General features: G+C 36.4%; 1 pseudogene; it reads left to right on the top strand.

The window, feature by feature from the left end:
* Window positions 1-2,945: 2,945 nt before the first annotated feature.
* Window positions 2,946-12,411, top strand: part of LOC136140299 (AP-3 complex subunit beta-2-like) — a 53,638-nt pseudogene continuing 44,172 nt past the window's right edge.

Raw genomic sequence — 12,411 nt, 5'->3', positions numbered from 1 at the left:
CAAGTTTCCCCTCATTCCCTCCCCTTCTCATTTTTCTTTCTTACCTTTTCATCACACATGCATAAACACACACATCAAATGCATACACAAACACACACAAAGGGACACAGAGATGCAATCATATAGAAATGCACAGACACACATACACACACACCCCAGACTACAGAAAGATGTATTTTACTTGAACAGACTCTACACATATCATATACATATATACACACACACCAACCTCAGAATGTATCTTTCCAAACTATTTGTAATTTTCCATTTCTCTCAGCCTCAATTTCACCCTCTGTAAAATTAGGATGAAATGCCATCCTACCAGGATTGTTACAAGATTTCAAAATAGTTTAAAACTTTTGAATTGAAAGTGACAGAAATCCATAGTGTACTCTCTTTAGCAAAAATGGGAAACTTTTTGTGTTGAAATGGATTTGTTCCACAGCATGGATGGACAGGAATGGTTGGGTGTTAGGGACTGTAATGAGTAGATATGTGTACACATTACTAATGAGTAGTAATGTGTAATGAGTTTGGATACTGTCAAGATTCTCCTTCTTTCTCTCTCTCCACATATACCTCACATATATGATTTTCTGCAGTGGTGAAGACTACTCCCAGAAAATAACATGCAAGGTTATATTATCCAATAGCAGTTCCCTATAGAATTCAATAAGGTTTCCATAATATAAAAAGTAAGCATTGACAAACTCCCCTTTCTATCATCCCCTTGCCCTTTTCAGGGTCTGCTCTAATCTCCAAGGTGATCTTCACTAGGAACCGTTAGCAACTGCTGTCATTCATGATCTCTTCCTTCATGATTTCTATTGAAACAGAAATATAATAAAAGGTAGGAAGAAATAAGAAGGTAGAGCATTTTATTCATTGGGAATTATATGCAAATTCTCACAGAAAAAGCAAAGAGAGAATAATGCCGTGTCCTAGATCACTGACTCCTTCAGAAGCAAGGAAAGATAGGGAGCTGGAGTTTTAAGTTGTTTGCTGATCCAAGAATCCAAGAACAACTTGATATGGCTGGTAAGTGGGAAAATAGCTCCTATTCGCCAAAACCAGAATGAAAGAAAAATATAAGAAATTAATGAGCAGAGTGCTAAGGAAGGGAGCATAAAGGACTGGAGAGACAGGGCGAGCGAGAGAGAGGGATTTACTAGAAAAATTAGAGAACTTTTTTTTTTCTGGGTACTGAGCATAAATCTTCCTCATCCCAGTGCATACACTCTCACCAGTTTTCAAGAAAGAAATCTTGTACTAATTATAATAACTTTTTAGATGTTACATTTAAAATATTTGTACTGACTTCTACTTTTTAGATCCAGATTTTTTTGGTAGGTATAGTCAACAAAGCCTGGGCCATGAAGAATCATAGTTATGTCCAGGCTGCACATATGTGTATGCCTTATCTCCCCTATAGATCATGACCTTCTTGAAAGAAGGGTCTTCTTCGAATTTAATATTCCATATCTGTTCTACATGTCTCAACAAGGTCTGGGAACAATACGTTCTCAAGGCTCATTTTATGAAATGAAATGTGAATAGAAGAGATAGGATAGGATGGAATGGTATGAAAAGGCAAGAAAGAGTAAGTGGAGGTGAAAAAAAAAGATGGGGCAAAACTCAATCCTGTCCTCTTTCTTCCTGGAGCAGAAGACGGGCAGAATCCACGCTCTTGCTGACAGCACTGGTATGATGTTCTTGCACCAGATGTAACATATTCATTTTCCAGTATTTACAAAAGAAAAATCAAGCCTGTTACATATTTCATTTTCCATTTCTTTTCTACTAGGCTAACTATCCCATTAATTCTACTTTTTACTTAAAAGTTTGGCTCCTTAATCAAACAGCTGTTTCACACCAATCCCCCAGTAATTTCACTCACACATAATCAATATCTCTCTTGCTGCGGTCACATTTCTGCTATGAGGCTCTTTTGGCAACTGGGGAGTAAAGCCAGTTTACTGGCTAAGTACCATCTTTAAACATACCCAGTTTTTTTGTTTTGTTTTAATTTTGATTTCCAAAGAAGACCAAGAAATGAGAGGGGCTTCACAGTTTCATGGAATAATGGTTCAATTTGTTGGCTGACTTAAAAAAAGAGATCGGGTTTGGTACTCATAGGTTCCAGTCCTAGCTAATTGTCTGATTTCAGCATCTATTATATGGAGCTCACTCCCTTGACCTTCCATTACCTTTATAATTACAGTGTCTAATATAGTGCCTGGTACATAGTAGGTGCTCCATGTATAATTGCTGAGAAAATGGAAACATGCATTGATTAAAAATCTCTCCATCTTACTTTATAGTGATTCTGTGATGGTAAAAAGGAAATGTAGCTCTGGCCATATTTGTAAACTCCAGAGAATTTAAAAAGGAGGGTGGGAGAAACTATAACACAGAGGCAAGTTAATTTTTATTACAACATATATCTCTAACTACGAAAGAAGTAATCATGTATATATTGTGCAGGCAATTTACTTGCCCTATATCATAGGGAGTTAGTGCTCAATGGGGATTAGAAGATGCTTACTTCAACCTTTTTTCTTTCACAAATGAGAAAACTGAGATCCAGCAATGGGAAATGGCCTAGCTCAAAGCATATTGTTGGTTCGTAACAGAAGTGGTTGGCTTCATTTAATGAGGATTTTTGTAAAACACCGATTTTTCTTCCAGGAGCAGAATCCTTCCTTACATGGATTTTTAAAAGAATCTCAGCATCAGGCTAGACTGTCAAGTACCTGACTCCTTTTGGGGCTGGAAAAAGGCATGCAGAAGAGTGAGCTGACCAGCCACAAAGTCCCTCCATCAGTCTACTCAGCAATGCCAGGGCCTTCCACAGAGACAGGTCTGATAACTTTGCCTTAAATGAACTCTGATTACATCTCACTCTTCCTTGGAAGAAGTGCAGACAGGAAATGTTTGCTGAGGCAATGAATAAGAAAGGAGATATGGGAACTGGAGTGTCCACTCCACTTCAGAAGCAGTGTGAGATGCTAAAGATAGAGAGGTAAGTAAGGAATCCACTTTTTATAAAAACCATCTCATGGGGCAGAATCATGAGTAAACAGAAAGGACAATGGCAGTACTGTGTGACAAGTGGTTTGGCAAAATCCCACAAGTGATGCTTTAGGAACACAGGAAAAGAGATTCACCTATTCATGTGGGGTGAAGGTTGAGGATAGAAGCAGGCAATTAGGAAAGGCCTAATGCAAAATTTTGTTCTTTTCTGGATGCTAGGCTATGTGTTTTTAAGTTTGCTCTTTTTTCTACATTTTTGATATTTCATAAATTTTCCTAAAAGAACTCATGTTTTGTCTATGTTATAAAAATACATATTATACAAATGAGAGATGAGGTGCCATTACCAATATTTTTAAATTTTATTTTATTGAAGTATATTGACTTACAATGTTGTGTTTAGTTTCTGATGCACAGGAAAGTGACTCAGTTACATATATGTGTATATACACACACACACACACACACACACACATTCTTTTACATATTCTTTTCCATTATGGTTTATCACAGGATATTGAGTATAGTTTCCTGATGAGGTATCACTGAAGGCTTCTGAAGGCCATGTTAGAGAATAGGAGGGATGTCTGAGGGATGTTAGAGAATAAGAGACCAGTAGGGAGAAACTAGTTAGCTATACTGTCATGAGTTTAAATAACTGGAATAAACAATGTGGGTCTTTTCAAGTCAACAAAATGATGAATCATTTTTTGGAAGAAATGCATACATATGCTTGCTGAGAATACAGCCCTCATCAAAACTACCCGCAGCTGATATGCTTATTTTTGGTACCCAAGTAAAAAGATAGAAGTAATTCAGCAAATTCACACAGGAGCCATATCTAAATGACAAGTGTGTGATGCTAAAGCTTAAGTGCAGTTATTATGCAAAAATGACCTTTATGCTTGCAAATATGGTAATTCTATATAAATGACACTCCTATCCAGATTTAGTTATAAGTAAATATTTTCTAATGTAAACTCAAGCCCCAAATCAAGCCAAGATATCCTTTCTACATTAAATTGCTCTACTGTTCTTTTTTAAAGCAGTTCTTATTCTTATACTGGTACTATTCACAAGCATGACATATTTCAAAAAATATTCTCTTTTCCCCTAACCTTGAACAGAAAGAATGCCTTATTTAATGCCGATTCAACTCCTTTGACGAAACTCTCTAGGCAGTTTCTTTACTGCCTTCTGAATGTAAGTGTTTTAGAGGAGAAGTCTGAGGCCAGCAGTAGTTTCCTTACTTATTTTGCCTAAACATATGCAGAACATTGTCTTCCTTAAATATGGAAATATTTGTCCAGGTATGCATTAATTATTTTAACTTAATTGACCAATTTCTTTAGCTCTGCTTATCTAATTTCCATCCAGCTTTGGAAATACACTTTGAATTATTTGTAACAGCATTTTTTCCCAAACACTTCAGGGGTTTTATTTCATCATGAAGTATGTTAATTGTAGGTTTTCCCTAATGCCCTTTATAAAACTGAGAAATTTTCCTTCTATATTGAGTTGCTAACAATTATTATCATGAATGGATTTTGAATTTTGTCCATTTTTTTTCTAAATCTATTGAGATGATCATATTTTTCTTCTTTATTCTGCTGATTTTGTGACTTATAGTATTCGATTTTTCTAATGTTGATCCAGTCTTGCATTCCAGGAATAAATCCATTTTTAATATATTCCTAGATTTATTTACTGATAATTGTTGAAGATTATTGTCTCTGTGTTCCTGAGGGATTTTAGTCTGTCATTTCTTTTTCTTGTAATGCCCTTTCCAAATTTTAATACCTGGGTTGTTATGCTGTTATTAAAAAAAAAAAAAAAAGGTTGGGAAGAGTCCCCTTCTCCTCTATTTTCCAAAGGAGAATTTGGCAGAATTGCTATTATTTCTTCCTTAAATACCTGATAGAATTCACCTATGAATCCATCCAAGCTTTCATTCTTTCTTCCGAGGAAGGATTTTGGTTACAAATACAACTTCTTTAATAGACACACAGTTTTTCAGATTTCTTCTTGTGTTAGCTGTGGTACTTGTGTTTTTTAAGAAATTTGGGTTAAGAAAAGACAGTCTCTATTTTCTAGCATCTTGTACTAAACAAGGAATATTGAGAAAATACACACAAAAATAATTGTCCAGGAAAAAAGGAGAATTATTTCTGGGAGAGAAATTTCCTTGTACAAATGATTCAAAAGTAAAGCATGACCTTTTGTGTTTCCATACAAATTGTGAAATTTTTTGTTCTAGTTCTGTGAAAAATGCCATTGGTAGTTTAATAGGGATTGCACTGAATCTGTAGATTGCTTTGGGTAGTATAGACATTGTCACAATGTTGATTCTTCCAATCCAAGAACATGGCATATCTCTCCATCTGTTTGTATCATCTTTAATTTCTTTCATCAGTGCCTTACAGTTTTCTGCATACAGGTCTTTTGTCTCCTTAGGCAGGTTTATTCCTAGGTATTTTATTCTTTTTGTCGCAATGTTAAATGGGAGTGCTTCCTTAATTTCTCTTTCTGATTTTTCATCTTTAGTGTATAGGAATGCAAGAGATTTCTGTGCATTAATTTTGTATCCTGCTGCCTTACCAAATTCATTGATTAGCTCTAGTAGTTTTCTGGTAGCATCTTTACAATTCTCTATGTATAGTATCATGTCATCTGCAAACAGTGACACCTATATTTCTTCTTTTCCGATTTGGAGTCCTTTTATTTCTTTTTCTACTCTGATTGCTGTGGCTAAAACTTCCAAAAGTATGTTGAATAATAGTGGTGAGAGTGGGCAACCTTGTCTTGCTCCTGATCTTAGTGGAAATGGTTTCAGCTTTTCACCATTGAGAACGATGTTGCCTGTGGGTTTGTCATATATGGCCTTTATTATGTTGAGGTCAGTTCCCTCTATGCCCACTTTCTGGAGCGTTTTTATCATAAATGGGTGTTGAATTTTGTCAAAAGCTTTTTCTGCATCTATTGAGATGATCATATGGTTTTTGTCCTTCAGTTTGTTAATATGGTGTATCACACTGATTGATTTACATACACTGAAGAATCCTTGCATTCCTGGGATTAACCCCACTTGATCATGGTGTATGATCCTTTTAACGTGCTCTTGGATTCTGTTTGCTAATATTTTGTTAAGGAATTTTGCATCTATGTTCATCACTGATACTGGCTGGTAGTTTTTTTTCTTTGGGACATCTTTGTCTGGGTTTGGTATCAGGGTGATGGTGGCCTCGTAGAATGAGTCTGAATGGCCAAAGCAATCTTGAGAAAGAAAACCAGAGCTGGAGGAATCAGCCTCCCTGACTGCAGACTATACTACAAAGCTACAGTAATCAAGACAGTATGGTACTGGCACAAAAACAGAAACATAGATCAATGGAACAGGATAAAAAGCCCATAGATGAACCCATGCACATATGGTCACCTCATCTTTGATAAAGGAGGCAAGAGTACACAATAGAGAAAAGACAGCCTCTTCAGTAAGTGGTGTTGGGAAAACTGGACAGCTACATGTAAAAGAATGAAATTAGAACACTCCCTAACACCATACACAAAAATAAACTCAAAATGGATTAAAGACCTAAATGTAAGGCCAGACACTATCAAACTCTTAGAGGAAAACATAGGCAGAACACTCCATGACATAAATCACAGCAAGATCCTTTTTGACCCACCTCCTAAAGAAATGGAAATAAAAACAAAAATAAATAAATGGGACCTAATGACACTTAAAAGCTTTTGCACAGCAAAGGAAGCCATAAACAAGATGAAAAGACAACCCTCAGAATGGGAGAAAATACTTGTAAATGAAGCAACTGACAAAGGATTAATCACCAAAACTTGCAAGCAGCTCATGCAGCTCAATATCAAAAAAACAAACAACCCAATCAAAAAATGAGCAGAAGGCCTAAATAGACATGTCTCCAAAGAAGATATACAGACGGCCAACAAACACATGAAAGAATGCTCAACATCACTAATCATTAGAGAAATGCAAATCAAAACTACAATGAGGTATCACCTCACACCACTCAGAATGGCCATCATCAAAAAATCTACAAACAATAAATGCTGAAGAGGGTGTGGAGAAAAGGGAACCCTCTTACACTGTTGGTGGGAATGTAAATTGATACAGCCACTATGGAGAAGTTTGGAGGTTCCTTAAAAACCTAAAAATGGAACTACCATACGACCCAGCAATCCCACTACTGGGCATATACCCTGAGAAAACCATAATTCAAAAAGAGTCATCTACCAAAATGTTCATTGCAGCCCTATTTACAATAGCCAGGAGATGGAAACAACCTAAGTGTCCATCATCGGATGAATGGATAAAGAAGATGTGGCTCATATATACAATGGAATATTGCTCAGCCATAAAAAGAAATGAAATTGAGTTATTTGTAGTGAGGTGGATGGACCTAAAGACTGTCATACAGAGTGAAGTAAGTCAGAAAAAGAAAGACAAATACCGTATGCTAACACATATATATGGAATCTAAGAAAAGAAAAATGTCATGAAGAACCTAGGGGTAAGACAGGGATAAAGACACAGACCTACTAGAGAATGGACTTGAGGATATGGGGAGGGGAAGGGTAAGCTGTGACAAAGTGAGAGAGTGGCATGGACATATATACACTACCTAATGTAAAATAGATAGTGGGAAGCAGCCACATAGCACAGGGAGATTAGCTCGGTGCTTTGTGACCACCTGGATAGGTGGGACAGGGAGGGTGGGAGGGAGGGAGACACAAGAGGGAGGAGATATGGGAACATATGTATATGTATAACTGATTCACTTTGTTATAAAGCAGAAACTAACACACCATTGTAAAGCAATTATACTCCAATAAAGATGTAAAAAAAAAAAAACAACAGCAGCTAAAAATAGAACTACCATACAACCCAGCAATCTGACTACTGGGCATATACCCTGAGAAAACCATAATTAAAAAAGAGTCATGTACCACAAAGTTCACTGCAGCTCTATTTACAATAGCCAGGACATGGAAGCAACCTAAGTGTCCATCATCGGATGAATGGATATAGAAGATGTGGCACATGTATACAATGGAATATTACTCAGCCATAAAAAGAAACGAAATTGAGTTCTTTGTAGTGAGGTGGATGGACCTAGACTCTGTCATACAGAGTGAAGTAAGTCAGAAGGAGAAAAACAAATATCATATGCTAACACATACATACGGAATCTAAAAAAAGTAAAAAAATGGTTCTGAAGAACCTAGGGGCAGGACAGATAAAGACGGAGATGTAGTGAATGGACTTGAGGACATGGGGAGGGGGAAGGGTAAGCTGGGATGAAGTGAGAGAGTGCATGGAATTATATATACCACCAAATGCAAAGTAGATAGCTAGTGGGAAGCAGCCGCATAGCAGAGGGAGATCAGCTTGGTGCTTTGTGACCACCTAGAGGGATGGGATAGGGAGGGTGGGAGGGAGATGCAAGAGGGAGGAGATATGGGGATATATGTGTACAATTCACACTCTGTTATAAAGCAGGAAGTAACACACCATTGTAAAGCTATTATACTCCAACAAAGGTGTTAAAAAAAAAAAAGTAAAGCATGAGTAACTTTAGGTCCTTTCACCACAAATTCAGTGTTTGGTACAAATGTAACAATGGTCTTGCTTTTCTTTGCCCTGCTTAAATCACACCTGGAATTCTGTATTTGTTTCTGGATGCCTCATATTAAGAGAAATGTCTGCTAAATTCAGAACATACAAATTCAAATCTGTTTATGACAGCAAAGCAGAAAAAGTCAAAGAGCAACATGGCCAGCATTTTAGATAAATTAGAGAGTCTTTGAGATTGTGTGCCTACTCTATTTTAAAAGCAGTCTAGCTGATTGTTGCCCATTCATCAAGAGAAGCAAGAAACTGGATTATCATGAAAATTTTTGCCATCTACGATGAAGGGGGAAGAACTATAATACAGAATCTTTCTTTGAGTGACCAATTTGAGATGTGAAGCGTATACAGAAATATATATTAGGAAAAATAACTAAATAAGATTTATGTTTCTAAAGGAATGATCTAGAGGGAGTATAATACCTGGATTCAAATATTTGTATGACCATAAGTAGAAGGAGGATCCAAAATATTCTATTTTAGGCATTGGCAGATGAGTAGAATATTAAAAATGACAATGAGCACTTAGATAGCATTATTCTGTGTTGGATGATTCAGAGCACTTAATTCTCAATCTGTGATATAGACATGTTTGAGAAAAGTGAAACACAAAAGTATTTAAATAAATTACCCCAGATAACATAGTTTATAGATAGTGGAGTTGAGATTTAACAAGTGGTGTGCATGAGACTCCTCCCAATGGCTCCCAGGAACTGACTGTGTACACCTCATCCCAATTCTGTGCTCAGCAATGTCATGTTCATAGCCCAAGGTTATCCACGAGGGAAATATTTATGCCACAAAAGTTGACAGATGCTACAAATCAGCCTCTCCCCAAGAGTTTTAAATCAGTTAAGATTGTTAATCATTTACCAGCCCACAGCTGATTTAACCTACATATGCTACTCCAAAAAGTATGTTCTTAACCACTTTCTTGAAGTAGGAATTAAAGGTCTTTCTCTAAAGGTAAGAAAGACCTTTTTTTTTTTTTCCCTCAACAGTAAATGTATATTCCCAAAGTAGAGGATGTCCTAGCCTCCCCTGACACTGGGGATTTTTAAACAGTGGGCAACCCCAACTGAGGGCTATAGCAGAGAATAATCAAACACTGAGTAGAATGGTTGGAATTCTCTCTTCTAGAACCCTACATGGTTCTTCATATAATACTCTTTAGATATTGAGTCTACCACAATGGCATAAATATTTACACTAATTTAGATTATGACATTCTCACTAAGATAAACAAAATTATAGCCTCCTTAAATTTGAGCCAATATTAAGTTTAGCTTCACTGATGTATGTAAATACATACATCAGTATTGTATTTTAAAACATTCCATTTTTGAAAGTGGAGAAACTCTAAAAGCCTTGAGGTTTCACTTCAACTCAGAAAACTGACGCATAAACCAAATTAAACATTTCCTAAAAATACCATCAAAAGTCTAGAAGGGTCATTTTATTTTCGAGGTGCATATTTCTGAGCAGCATGACATTTTCTTACAGTCTTGTTTTATGTTGTAAAATATTGCACTAAAATTGAAGCTAAGGTTAACAAACTTTAGAGCTTATTATTTTAAGAAGGAATATATGTCAATTTTGGCCTTTTATGCAACATGAAAGCCCCCAGAGTCCAGATATAATGTTGTTTAATAAAGGCTAATTTAAATTCACCCTTGCTCACTGCCTTTGCAAAAGGGGTTTGGGGAAGACGGAAGTTTAACAAGAAGTTTCTCTAATCATAATGTCATGAATAACCAATATACTTTTGAAAATGAGGGAGCATTAGGGTGAAATACAAAATGTTCTCTGATTACTATTGTTTCATACTCGTCAAATGCTGGCTGTGGCCAGTGGGTGTGCTCAGGTCACATGCTGAGAACAGTCCCTTTTGATGGGCACCACTAAGGTGATAAGTGCACTTCAACTTTGCTCTTTCATACTTGAAGTCTCTCCAGGTTAGCACTTTGAACATTATTTCACTGCTGACCTTAGCCATTATGATTTGCAGGCAACTGACTGCAGTCATTAGCAACCTCCTCACAAATCCACTTCCTCCCTGTGTTTTCTAAAGATAAATGTGTCTCTATTCCTTTTGTCACTTGTCATTTATTGTCTTGCACTGAATATACTGTAAGGATCATATCTGACAGATCATAGACTTTTTCTCTTAAAAACTAGCTCTCAATTATCTGCAAACTTTCCAAAAGATCTTTTTTGGATCTTCTTTTTAAATTATTAAATGTTGTAAACACGCCAATGATGATGAATTGAGCTGCCATCATATGTTCACTTAACATAAATAGACAAAGTAAGTGTTGAATGAAAAGAGTTACTTTGGACTGTTATAATTATTTCAGCTCTCTGGGATGGTATAACACGTTTATTGCCCAACTTTTTCAATTTCAGCTCTTAAGTAAATTTTTCATGATACAATTTTTTTTAATGTACTGCCAAAAAAAGATTTAAAATTTTTTCAAATTCTATTTATCTCATTATACAGACACTTGAAACCTTATCTACCTATGTAGTCAATCCTTATTTCTAAGGGTGAGATTTAACATTTAGATTGTTGCTACAGAAACAGTAACATTGAAAATCAAGATGACAAGACAGGGGCTTCCCCGGTGGCACAGTGGTTGGGGGTCCGCCTGCCGATGCAGGGGACACGGGTTCGTGCCCTGGTCCGGGAAGATCCCATATGCCGCGGAGCGGCTGGGCCCGTGAGTCATGGCCGCTGAGCCTGTGCGTCCCAAGCCTGTGCTCCGCAACGGGAGAGGCCACAACAGTGAGAGGCCCGTGTACCACAAAAAAAAAAGATGACAAGACAACAATGATGATAATGCTAGCAATAAGTACTAATATCAACAAAAGCTCTGCTAATTAATCCTCACCCCTAATACTATCAAGTATCAAGTAAGTAATGTTTATAAGCTCAGTTTTACAAATTGGGAATGAGCTGACATTACATGGTAGTTCTAGAACTTAACATCATCTAATTGGTAAGTGGGTGAAACTTATACTTAAGTCCATGTCTACCTAAAATCAGAGTTTCAAGCACTTACCTACTGTGTATAGATTGCCGCATATTCAAACTACTCAATAGTTATGTATGATATAATCTTTTAGAACCAGAACTGAGAGTTTTCACATTATCACCAACACCACCATCATCACCACCACCACCACCACCACCATTCACTTTGTCATCCTTATCTCCTGGTATCCTAGATATTTCTCTCTTTTTAAAAAGTGTCACCTTTTAAATTAATATCAATTTATGTATTTAATGTATATTGTGTGTATGTATAATACTTAATACATATTATCTAAGTTATAGGAAGATAGATCAAAACTGTACATACAGCTTGGGGAATTTTCACACAGTTAATAATATCCAGGTAGCCACATCCTATATTACAAAACAGAATTCAAGACTCTCTCATGTCCCTCCCCCAACATTAGTCCTTCTCTAACTCAAAGGTAACCACTAATCAGACTCCATCATCATCAATAGTTTTGTCTGTTTTTGAAATTTATATAAATTGAACTATGACTTATGTAGTCTTCCATTTCTATTTTGAATCTGGTTGATTTTGCCTGGTATTATTTATGTTTGTGAAATTTTTTAAAGTCCTGGCATATAGCAGTAGTTCACTCACTTTCACTGATGTAGAGTCTTCTATTATAGAAAGTAACCTCTTTTTTTTCATTGGATT

The sequence above is a fragment of the Phocoena phocoena genome, chromosome 20, assembly GCF_963924675.1.
Source record: "Phocoena phocoena chromosome 20, mPhoPho1.1, whole genome shotgun sequence".
Taxonomy (NCBI): domain Eukaryota; kingdom Metazoa; phylum Chordata; class Mammalia; order Artiodactyla; family Phocoenidae; genus Phocoena; species Phocoena phocoena.
Note: the sequence above shows the minus strand (reverse complement) of the source record. Positions and strands in the feature narration are given on the sequence as shown.